A 13454-nucleotide genomic window follows, 5' to 3' on the forward strand; every position below is an offset into this window, starting at 1 on the left:
ACTTGGATCAGGAGCATCCTACTCTTTAAAATTAAATTATTGCTCTTTAGCACATTAGAGTGATCCTTGACAGTGAATTTTCTCAGTGGAGCCTGTCTTCTGATTTTGCTACCAAGGATGTTGATGGTAGATCCAAGTAAGATGAAGTTGTTAACAACTTCAATCTTTTCTCCATATAACATGCTATTGTCTTTTGGTCCAGTGGTGAGGATTTTTATTTTCTTGATGTTGAGATATAATCCACATTGAAGGTTGTCATCTTTGATCTTCTTCAGCAAGTGTTTAAAGTCCTCTTCCCTTACAACAAGCAAGATTGTGTCTTCTGTATAACGCAGGTGGTTGATGAGTCTTCCACCAATCCTGATGCCACAGTCTGTGCCATCTCGACCATCTCTGACACACTTAAGCCTATTGTTACACTCATCATGCCAATCTTTTGGAGGGTCTTCCTCTCTTATGCTTACCCTCCACCTCCCCAAACATGAAGTCTTTCTCCAAGGTCAGGCTCCTCTTAACAACATGGCCAAAGTATATGAGATGGAGTTTCACCATTCTTGACTCCAAGCAGAACCCTGATTTTATTGTCTTCAGTTGAAGGCTGTAGTCTTTGATCTTCAGGAAGTGCTTTAAGTCTTCTTCATTTTCTGCAAGCTAAGTTGTGTCATCCACATGATGCAGGTTATTGATGAGTCTCCCAAGGGACAGCTGGTAGATTCAAACTCCGTTCTTTTGGGATTGCAGTGAAATCTTAACCACTAGGTCACCACGTAAACTCAAGAATCATTGCCACTTCATGCTGACCTTAGGTGACAATGAAGGCCAAGTGACCTATTAGACGTGTGGTCTAACATGTCTTAAGAACAGCGGGCCTTAAAACCAGTTGCTGAGTAGGAGGCCCTGTTATTCACTTGGCTTGGACCAGAACATAGTCTTCTTTGAAATAATGGGCTCTGAAGGCTTCACCCCTTCAAGGTCAGTGATTACAGCTGGCTGAAGCAACTGTGTGGGCTGCTTCACATTCCTTCCTGGCACTTGACCCAGGGCCCTCAGTTCTCAGCTTGGATTCAGCCTATACGTTAAGATGTAGATCAGTGAGGCCTTGATTAACCCTCAGGTGAGCCTCTGAACCTACTGGGGCCTTGTTGATTATGGGGTGACATTTCTGTTCCTGACACTGCAGCCTCAGATGTGTGGGTGAATGTCAAGTTTGCTGTGGAATAGAGATGCCAGCAGCTAAGCAGCCATCATCCATGAAGGCTGTGTCTAATTGGGCTTGGCTTGGAAGGGACCATGTTTACACAGTATTTTCAGGGGGCGGATAAGGCTGATAATGATGGTGCCCTGTGTTGTTAATGCACAGTTTTGATAAGGCTGCAAGCATTCTCTGGTTGTATAAAATCAGGACTTTTTTTTTCTTTTCTTCCCTGTATACTGTTTTCATCTATTTTCCCCCTGGACTAAATATTGAACTAAGCTGGAGGTAATATTATTGTTGTTAGGTGCCGTAGTCGAGTACAACCCATAATGACACTGTAAACAACAGATCTGAACTTTGTTTATTCTGTGTCATCCTCACAATCTCTGACACACTAGAGCCCATTGCAGCAGTCACTATGTCAATCTTCTCCTTTACCAACTCTCTTCCTTTCCGAGCATCATGTCTCTCTCTAAGGAACAGCCTCTCCTAGCAACATGCCTGAAGTATGTGAGGTGAAGCCTCATTATTCTTGCTTCCGAACAGCAGTCTGGCTGCACCCTCTCCAAGACATATCTGTTTGTTCTTTTGGCCGTCTGTAGGATGTTCAGAGCTTTTCTCCAAATTTGGCCTTTAAAGATTAAATCCTGTTGTTGAGAGGGTAGCGTAAGTCATAGTCTACTAGATGGCATTTAATGACAGGGAGTTGCACTGCTAACCCAGAGGGGGCGCCTTTGTGATGGTTTGAATCCACCAGCTGCTTCTCAGGAAAAAGATGCACAACCTCCTCCCATGTGGTTTCTACAGCCTCGAAAGGCCTGCTGGAGGGTCAGCTGTGAGTTGGTTCCAACTCACTGACCATGAGAGTGAGATGAATGTCACCATTCCAAGGTCCCTGGGTGACACAAATGGTTTGTGCTCGATGACGATCTAAGAGGTTGGCAGTTCAAACTCACCCAGTGACACTGTGACAGCAAGGCATGGCAAACTGCTTCTACAAAGGTTACAGCCAAGAAAATGTGGGAGATCTGTTCTAGTTCTACTCTGAAACACAAGGGATGCCCTAAGTCAGAATTGACCCAGCATCAATAGGTTTGATTGTTTTGGAGTGGCGGGTATTATATTTAGAAAGAAATTCTTTGGGATCACCCAGAAGAGTCCAGACTTCGGAGTTGAAAGAGGTGAGGAGATGGGGATTAAGGAAACCTCAGGTCTCCTTGGAGCAGACGTTGAGATTTGTGAACTGGTCCACCACTGCAAAGGGGGGCTGAATAGGAGAGATGGGTGCCTCTCTCCACTATCCTCCCTTAAGCTGCTGGGGGTGGGAGTGGGTCTCTGAATTGTAAGCTTCTTGATGCAATGAGTGCTTTCTCTCCAGTGTGGAACTTTGCTGACCGATGAGTTGGAAGGTGAAAGGGTCTTCCACTGGCCTCAGACCAGCCTTTTTTCCTGTTTTCCTCCGTCCCTGCCCTCCCCATTGTTATGGCCAGACTACGTATTAGCCAGACAGAGACAGAGAGGCACATGAGTGACAATGCACCGTAATGGTTCACTGTGAAGACACCTCGTTCCACATGACAAAGGGCTTTCTGGCCTTACCTCCCTACTCTAGAGGCAAATGGCCTATCCAGGCCTTTCAGATGTGTTTTTCCAAAGAACCATCCTTGTTTTTACCTTTGTTTTTGTTCCGTGGCTTTACTCCTTAAACATGAACAAGGGCTAGGCCCATGTCGGGATTATTTCTGAGCCATGATGAAGTCAGGGGATTATTTTTCGTTTGTCCTACAGCTGGTACAATTCTTTGACTGGGCAAGGAGGGCTGAATTCAAGTAATGTCTCTGCATGTAACATCCATCATTATCTCCTGCTGGCTCGGCTCTATTCGGGTGGCCCCAGACACCAACCTGTCCTTCCTGCCAACAATCTGTGCTCCCAGCTCTCCTACAGAGTGCACAACCCACAATCTCTCCTTTGCACTCCAGCTGGGTCAGCAGGATAAAAGGGCTGTGGAGAGCGTCAAGCTACAGACATTCTCTGCTTGGCATTCTCTGGTGGGCCACGTTGTTGTTGAATACAGTGGGGTCAGAACTGACCCATTTCTGACCCTTCTGTGAGTTTTCAGAGGCAGTAAACCACACAGGAAGAGATTGTCCATCTTTTTAAGAGCAGCTGATGGATTCAAACTGTATACCTACGGGTTGATAGTGTAATTCCTTACCACTAAGCCACCAGAGCCACCTAATGGGCCATCTTGGCTGTCCCTAACTCATCCCCCATTTTACCAGCTCCTCCAGTCTACCCAATTGTTCTTCCCTTCAAAGAGCCTTGTGGGTTTGGTAAAAGCTCTCTTTCCTACCAGAAACATGTTTAATGCACATCTTTATAAAGGCAAGATTTTGGCTCAAGATTCTTTGCAAACTGGTGATGGCTTTACAGAAGCAAGGACAGGATCAAGCTGCGCATAGATAACCTAGACCTCCAGGGCTCCGTTGGACTTGGCCGCATTCCCTGCTGAGTCAAGAGGCAGAAACAAGTCGAGCTGCTGCTCTTACTCAATACTCACTGTTGGCCCCCTCCCTTCACCCCCTCCAGTCAAAATTCCCAGCATTGCTGCAGGCTGCATCAGTGTGAGCTCAGAGGCCTTGTGCAAGAATGGGAAGCCCAGCACTTCTTGTGCCCATGGCTTGCTGGCAGCTGCAAGTGACCTGAGTCCTGCTGCAGAGCTGAAGGCATTGGGGTGGGGGATTGACACTTACTGGGAGCAGGTATGAGGGTTGTCGTGGTAAACAATCACTCTTCCCCTCTGCCTACCTGGGGGACTTGGAGTTTGGGTGCGGATTGTTGTTGTATTTAGGGTGTGGATGTTAAAGGATGGGAAGGTGGATTTATAAAGTGGTGTGACCTTCTTTTTGGTAGAAGGTCCATCGAGAGCAGCTGCTCTTGCAGCAGGAAGCAGCCTCCCTCCTGACTATCAGCTGACACCTCCTGGCTGGCTACAGGAGTTGGCAGCAATTTGCTAGGCCTTTGATGTTGAGTTGACCTCTCTTTACAGCCAGATGGCCAGGTGGACACAGAGGGAGGCACATAGGATGAAAGGAGTGGCCAGTAAAAGGCATCCCATGGGATCGGAGTCAGGACTTGGCCTATTCTGGGTCCTTTTTGGTGTGGTGTCTCCACAAAACCGGGACTATCCACCACCCCTCAATTCTAGGTCTTGGTTGGCATTTCTAGACTCAAGGTAAATTCCAGAGAGGTGGCCACATAAATGAGGCTCAGACCTATTGAGTCATGTTTACAAATGTGCCACAAAGAGGAGGAAAGGTAGCTGGAGGACTGCTTTAGTATAAGAAGATTGAAAAAGAAATATCCTCAGTTTTTCAAGGAATTCTTTTAAAGGGAAGGACTCATTAACTGACTCACTCATTGCCACTGAGTCTAAACTGACTCATAGCTGACCCTCCAACAGGTTTACCAAAGCTGTAAATCACACCAAGAAGACTGCTGCCCATCTTTCTCCCACAGAACAGCCAGCAGATTGGAACTGCCTTGCCTTTGGATTGGCAGCACAGCTCCTTACCCACGAGGCTCAGAGCTTCCTATCAAGAGGCCTAAAGAAAGAGCCTGGAATACAACCAAGAAAAGGCAAATATAATCTTTAAGTACCACCATCTGTCTGTCATTTGGTTCCTGCATGTTGCTGTCACGTTGGAAGCTGAGAAACTGGGATTTTAAACACAGACAGGGTCACTCATGGTGGGTAGGTGTCAGTCAAGTTTACATGTTAAAACAGACTATGAGGAAAGGTGTGGTGACTGACTGCTTGAATTTGATTTGAGATAGTAAGACTCTCAAAATACACAGTGGCTACAACAATGGACTCAAATATACCAACAGCCATGAAGATGATGATGACGATTCAGGACCAGGCAATGTTTTCTTCTCTTGGGCACAAATCTTTTTGAGTTGGTGTTGACTCAACAACATCAATCTTTAAAAATAACATTTATTTTTTTTATTCTAAAAGGTGAAATGTTTATTGCAGAAAATCTAAAAATAACAAATATAAGAAAAAGATTCTTGATGGCCTAGCAGTAAAACAGCTGCATTACAATCCCAAAGACACATAGTTTTAATTAACTAGCTGCTCCATGAGAGAAAGGTGGGCGGTCTCCTTTCATGTGAATTACTGCCTCTGAAAACCCATTGGAGTGTCAGCTATAGGTCAATTCCAACTCAATATGACACAGCACACAAGACTCAGAAACTGGTCGCTTAACGGTCTAATCTTGATATACAGACACACACCCTCACATACGATTTAGAACATCCTGTATATAGCCTTATTTTTCTTAAAATTCTATAACAAGCACATCTTGTGCCTTTAAAATGGTGAATTTTACTTACTACCTCACATAAAATGAAGTTCTAAACAATAGATTAGTTACCTAATTATCACCTTACAGGTGATATACAAAATCTCACAGATATGAATAAAAATGTACAAAAACAAGGAAGGTGAGATTCATTGTCAGTTTCCCACAACTGTAAAATGGGATGACACTTACTTATCTGAGGTGCCTGGTGTGCTCTTAATTAACACTTAGGAAAGGCCTTGCAATTCACGGGTGGAGGATTTCTACCGAAGCCAAAGGTATTATGTAATTGCCTTTAATGGTTATAATTTACTCATTAGGAGCAGTTAGTGTGCTGCAGGACAACACAGAGGGATCTGTTTGGGGCATGGTTCTGTGGTTTTGTCCTGAATGAGCTGTGTGCTGGAAGCCCAGAGTACTAGTGGTTTTCCTCCTAGACAAGGATCAGCCAGAAGACATCCAATCACAAGTGGGCTGGGATAATTGCTGATACTTGGGGTGATTCTGTGGGTGCGAAGGAGCAATGTCAGGTGAGGGTGCAATTTGGGTCTTTAATCAGCGCAAAGTGCCAGCTCTCCATTTTTCTTCACTTTCTTGATTTTAATCTCCTAGAAAACAGAGATAATGCCACAGGCTTGCCATTTAGGCCTTTTAGAGACTAAAGTTTGGATTGATTCAGTGACTGGGATAATCAGGATGGGTGTGTCAGAGACAGTGCGATTGGCACAGGATAGAGCAGGGTTTAGGGCTGTTGTACATAGGGTCGCTATGAGTCGCAAGCGACTCGACGACACATAACAACAACAACAGAGACTAAAGTAATATTCATTCCTCCAGGATACCTATGAATTCTTATAATGACTGCAGTGCGGTAGATTACTTAGTATGACTCTCCTGACCATTGACTCTTTTAAGCTCCACCAAATGCCTGGGTAGGACTATGCAAATATAAGACTTTGAGGTTCACTGAGAGATTGCATATCTTGTTAGTAAGGCAAATATGGTTCATAGCACCTTTGGTGCAGGTGCAAATAAAGGATGTAGAAAGCTATTATGAGGATTGGTCAGTTTTGCCTTCTAACAGGTTTAAAATGAGGCATCCCAGAGGTGAAACAGGGACTCTCATTATCAATGAGAAAGAAGAGGTAGGAGGAGAGCATGACCTTTGGGCCTGACATACTGCATCAAAACTCATCAACCTAGAAGACAAAGAGATCTAACACTAGAGAGAGAGTGAGATGTGGCAGCACAAACAGAAGACAGAGTGGTGGGCTTCCAAGCAATAAAGCAAAGAAGTTGAGTGCCTTCAAATAGAAAGCTTGCAGGTAGAGTAGAGTGTGCCTCTGCACTCATCCACGGAGCTAAACAGGTGACTCACTGAGTTACAGCCGAGCACCTTTGGGCTGAGACTTGTTGATGGACTGGGGTACATTTGGGCACTTAAACCAACAGAGATATAAGAGGTTTGTTACACTTTCAAGAAAAGGGCAGAAGTAAAATCTGCGGAACTGAGAGTTAGAAAGAGGCCCACCTGCAGCACAGCTGAGAAGTGCCTGTCACAATGGAAGAATCAAATACCGAGTTGTTCCTTATTTTGGATTCTAAGTTATTCTGTAATAAACCCCGTAACTGCACATCCTGTGGATTCTATGTGGCCACTGAAATGAATTCTTGAACCTTGAGGAGTAAAGAGTGCTATGGATGGGGTGAGTGATTCCAGCCTTGGTAGAAAAGTTGGAGGGTTGAACTTCTGTCTCAGAGACATCAACCTTGGGTTAATGATGATGATAATGTAATTCTCTTCATTTTCTGAAAAATGTTAGAGGAAGGAAGATACCATTCTCTAATGCCATTTTTGCAGTGGTCTAAGAGGTATGTTTTGATTCTTCTGTTGTTAGTTACTGCTGAGTCAATCTTGACTCATGGAAATCCCATTAGTGCAAAGCTGACTTGTCTTCCATAAGATTTTTAACACTGTGACTTTTTGTGAGCACATCACCAGGCCTACCTTTTGAAGAATCTCTATGTGAATTCGAATCATCAACATTTTGATTAATAGTTAAATAGTTAATACTTTGTGATACCTAGAGCCCCTACCACCAGAGCTCCATCTAGAAGTTCTAGAGATATGACTAAGATTTACAACATCCTCGCGGAATGGAGAAAAGGTTATTTACTGAGCAATTAATATTTTCTACAATTTGTAGAACCGCAGAGAGATAATGACCATTCTTTCTTACCTTCACTCAGGGTATTTGATCTGACCAACATATTATTCTCCTGACTTGTGAGCCTAATTATATATATGCAAAGCAAAGAGGTAGAATATTTGTAATTAAGACTATCGTGGGAAATCCATCTCTCATGTGGGAGTCACGTCTACATCTAGCCCTATATGGACATTCTTAATGTCCTGGCCTGCTTTCATGTTGATTTATATTTTGTTGATTTCCTAATGACCTGATGTTTTAGAATAATTACCAGGGTCACTTGGGAAGGGTGATGATGATCACCCTTTTTCTTCCATTCTGGTTTTTCCTTGGGTCTGGCTTTCTTGATGTGGCCTCAGGGGAGAGAGAGAGAGAGAGAGAGAGAGAGAGAGAGAGAGAGAGAGAGAGAGAGAACACACGTGGGAGTTGGTGTCAGTGACAGTAATTGGAAAGGTTTATTTAGACCAGTCTTGAGTGAGCTTCTGAAGTAGCACAAACAGTTAACACACTTGACTTCCCATTGAAAGAATGGAAGCTTAAGTAAGTACACTCAGAAATGTCTTGAGGGGAAAAAATTATTGATCTGTTTCTGAAAAAACCTGCCTTTGTGAACTCTTGAAAACATTAGTACTCTGACATATGTGAGGTTGCCAGGGTTGACTCAACAGCAACTGGAAAAGAGACAAAAACCAAAATCCACTGTTGTTGAGTCATTCATTCCTAGTGACCCTACCGGACAAAGGAGAACTGCCCTGTGGGGTTTCCAAGGCTGAGCTCTGTAAGAAAGCAGACTGCCTCATCTTTCTCTTATGGAGTAGCTGATGAATTTAAGTTTCTGATCTTTTATTTGTTCCTCCCCCTTTATCTTTTCATTAACAGCTGGTGCTAAGCCTTTGTGCCATCAAGTTTCCTTGCAGTAGATTAGAATGAGTCCTCAATGCTGAGGTAACTGGATGGGCTGGAATATGGATTTTGGATTGTTGACTGATTTAGATTCAGGATAGGACCTGCAAGGCTACAGAAGACCGACAAGGAAGCACTCCACAGACTATTTCCATGGACACCCAATCATGGCCCATTCCAAGGCTTGTTTACTTCTTAATGTTTTTCAGACGTTGAAAGAGAAAATAGAGCAGCTTCAAACTTCCCAGAAATACAAGGATAAAGAAGGTAGAGGGAGCTCTGTATTCTCTTTTTTCCATAAACGTAGTAGGTAACGTACGGGTTTATCCCATCCCCTGTTCTATACTTGCTGTATTTACTTTCCCCTAAGAGTCCACAGAAATCATGAGCAGATGCAGGATAGGGCAAGGGTCACAGTTGTTCACAGGGTCACTGTGAGTCATAGTTGATTCAATGGTACCTATCAACAACAACAATAATTCTTATGTCTTTATGGTACAGATTTAGCTGGCTCTGAGCAAACCAAAATGCCTCTTCAGATTTTGAGTGGAATGATTCTAGAGCGGTTCTACACTGGTCTTGAAACACTGCGGCTTTTTAATTTCTCAAGTCTGCTGTTGTAATTGCTGTCATGTCAGCTTCAACTTGTGGTGACCTTATCAATGAATGAATGAAATGCTATCTGTCCTGTGTCATCTTCATAACTGTAGGTAAACCTCATTGGCATTGTGGTTATTGTACCAATTTATCTCATCGAGGACTTCCTTCATTTTCATTTACTTTACAAAATATACTATGTCTTTCTAGGGATTGATCTTTCCTGATAGTACGGCCAAAGAAAGCAAGATAAAGTATTGCCATTTTTGCTTCTAAGGAGGGTTCTGGTTGTATTTATTCCAGGGTTGATTTGCCCACTGTTCTGTAAGTGTTGTTATTTTTTTCCCAATACCATAGTTGAAATCTTCGTCTGTTCAACTCTTTTGCTTCTACATGATTTCCCTTTGTTTTGGCTTCTCAATGCTCTAGTATAATTTTTAGTCTTTTCTGACATCTGTTGTGATTTTTCTTTCTCCTCTGTTTCTGTAATGACCTTTTGATTTCTTCTCCTCAACTCATCTGATCTTCTATAATTGGTGTTTAATGCTCCAAACCTATTTCTAAAATGATCTTAAAATTCAGATGGAATAGATTCAAGATCATATCTGGGTTCTTACAGACTTATTTTAATTTTCTTTGGCCTCATTTTGAACTTGAATATGAGTAATTGATGGTCTGATCCACAGTCCATCTCAGGCCTGGTATAGACTGCTGATATTGAGCTTCTCCAATAATTTCTTCCATAATGTAGTCCATCTTGTTCCTATGCAGCTCATCAGGCGAGATTCATGTGTAAAGTCTATTACAAAAGGCAGTTCAAATGGACAAATAAAAAGTACTATAATGGAATGTGCAGAGAGCTGGAACTGGAGAATAAAAATGGAACTTGCTCTGCATTTCTCAAGCTGAAAGAACTGAAAAGCAAATTTAAGCCTCATGTTGCAATATTGAAAGAAGCTTTGGTCAATATACTGAATGACCCAGAAAGCATCAGAAGAAGATGGAGGGAATACACAGAATCACTGTACCAAAAAGAATTTATTTACACTGTAAAATTGCAGAAAGTACCATATAAGCAGGAGCCAATGGTGGTGAAAGAGGAAGTAGAAACTGCATTGAAGGTATTGGCAAAAAACAAGGCCCCAGGAATCAATGGGATACCAATTGACTTGTTTCAATTAACAGATGAAACCTTGGCAATACTCACCAGTCTATGCCAGGAAATTTGGAGGACAGCTGTTTGGCCAATGGTTTGAAAGAGGTCCATATTTGTTCCCATTCCAAAGAAAGGTGATCTAACTGAGAATGTGGAAACTATCGAACAATATCATTAATAACACATGCAAGAAAAATACTGCTGAAAATCATTAAAAAAATGGCTAGGAAAGTACACATATAGGGAACTGCCAGAAGTTCAAGCAGAATTTAGAAGAGGCCTTGGAACTGGGGATATCATTGCTGATGGCAGATGGATCCTGGCTGAAAAGAAAAGAATGCCAGAAGAATGTCTGTTTGTGCTTTGTTGACTATGCAAAGGCATGTGACTGTGTGGATCATAACAAATTGTGGCTAACATTGAGAATACTTAATTATGCTTGTGTTAAACCTATACATGAACCAATATGTCCTGTGAAAAGAACAAGGGAATACTGCTTAAAATTGTTTTTAAATTAAGAGGGTAGTGTGTCCGGGTTGTATTATCTCTACATAGCTATTCAATCTACATGCTTAACAAATTATTTGATAAGCTGGACTCTATGAAGAGAAATGTGGCATCAGAATTGGAGGGAGACTCATCAATAGCCTGTGTTATGCAGATGACACAACCCAAAAATGAGGAGGGCTTGCAGCATGTGTTGCTGAAAATTAAGGAATGCAACCTTCAATATGGATTGCATCTTAATATCAAGAAAACAAACATTCCTACCACTGGATCGATAGGCAGCATCATCATGGATGGAGAAGAGATTGAAACTGTCAACAACTTTATCTTACTTGGTCAGGAGATTTATTGCAGTGGAAAAATCTGCAGTTAGGGACCACTCCAAATTATTACGGAGTAATGAATCAGTTTGAGGACTAAGGTGCATCTGATTCAGGCCATAGTCTTTCTGAGCACTTGCTATGCATCTGAGAGCCGGATAATGAATAGGAATGACAGAAGAAGAATTGATTTCTTTGAGCTGTGGTGTTGGAGAAGAGCACTGAACATCTAATGGATGGCCAAAAGAACAAACAAATGTGTCTTGGTGAGGGTGCAGACAGAGTGCTCTTTTGAGGCAAGGATGATGAGATTTTGCCTCACATACTTTGGGCATGTTGCTAGGAGGCACATTTCCTTGGAGAGGGAGTTGATGCTTGGAAGAGTGGAGGGTCAGTGAAAATGAGGAAGACCCTCAAACAGGTAGATGGACACGGTGAATACCAAGTGCTACAATGGGCTCCAATCAGGAAGTGTAAAGATGGCAGAGGATAGGACAGAATTCAGATCTATTCTTGATAGGGTCGCTAGGATTCGTCCTCACCTTAATGGCACCAATAACAACAACATAGTTGAAACATGTAAATTCTTCTTTCTTTTTTTACCTGTCCAGCCTTAGTATGCATATGAAATAACTAAAAAGATCATTGTTAGAAGAGAAATGCAGATCAAAACCACAAAGAGGTACAATCTCACTCCAGTAGCAGTGACAAAGTTTAATAAGACAGCAAGTAATAAATGTTAGAGAGGATGTGGGATTGTAAAATGATGTAACCACTCTAGAAGACAGTTTGGCACTTCCTCGAAAAGCTAACCATAGAAGTTCCATATGACCCAGTTATTTCACTGCTTGGAATATAAGCCCAAAAAATGCGAATGGAGGCATAAATGGAGACTTGTACACTAATGTTCATAGCAGCATTATTCACCATCACAAGAATGTGGAAACAGTCAAGATGTCCAATGACAACTGAATGGATGGAGAAATTATGGTACATGATGGACTCAGTGTGCAGGAACAATGACTTTGTAAATCACTGCCTAACTTGGGAGGGACTGGAGAGCGTTATGCTAAGTGAACTAACTCAGTCCCATAAATCAAATACTGTATAAGATCATTATTATAGAACAAGTACGAGGATGTAAGGGGAGGAGCTGGGGAACTGAGGAGTTAGGATGGGTGGGAAGTGTGGGTTAATCATAGGGCCACATAATTTGATGGATGGAGGTGGGGTGAAGAAAATGGGAAAGATATGGTGTGAAAAACAATGTATTCATACTTTTTAAATAAACCAGTATAAAACAAAAAATAAAAAAGAAAGAACATTACTTGGTCAAGCTCACATTAGACCTAGACTGCAAATACAAGTATTTCTTAATTATACAAGAATAATTTAGGTTAAAATATTCAATGTCCCATACTTCCATTATCTCTTTAGAGAATGAAATAAAACAATAATTACATCTAGAAGTTCTTTTTTAGAGCATGTAGAATAATCTGTTGGAGAATTTCTGAAAGTGGTACTCAAAAAGTCAGTTTGTTTATCTTTCAATCTCATCTTGTTGATTTTTTAAAAATATCCCTATGAGAGGAAGAGCCTGGATGAGATAGATCGACAGAGTTATTGAGGTAATGGAGGTAGATGTTTTGGAAACAGTGATATTGGCTCAGCGTAGGGCAGGGCTCAGAGCTATTGTGGATTGAGTTGCTATGAGTTGCAGTGGCCTCACCAGTATTTAACAACAACAATATATACAGAAGAAAATACAGTAGTTCATATATTTGTTGCTGTGTACTGTCGAGTCAGAACCAACCCATAGTTTACTCTTCATTGGGTTTTCAGAGACAGTAAATTTAACAGGAGGAGACTGCCTGTCTTCCTTCCACAGAGCATATGGTGGACTCATACCATGTACCTTTGAGTTGATAATACAATTCTTTACCATTAAGCTGCCACATCTCCTTCTGTGTAGTATTTATTAATTATTACAACTCCATTATTACAGTGTAATATATATTAATAGTTACAAGTCATGCATCTACTATTTTTTTTAACTCATGAAGACACCATGTTGTTGTTGTTGTTATGTGCCGTCGAGTCGTTTGTGACTCATAGCGACCCTATGCACAACAGCCCTAAACCCTGCTCTATCCTGCGCCAACTGCACCGCCTCTGACACACCCATCCCAATTA

The sequence above is a fragment of the Elephantulus edwardii genome, unplaced genomic scaffold, assembly GCF_000299155.1.
Source record: "Elephantulus edwardii isolate Elephantulus edwardi_28Jun2011 unplaced genomic scaffold, EleEdw1.0 scaffold00051, whole genome shotgun sequence".
In the NCBI taxonomy this organism is placed as follows: domain Eukaryota; kingdom Metazoa; phylum Chordata; class Mammalia; order Macroscelidea; family Macroscelididae; genus Elephantulus; species Elephantulus edwardii.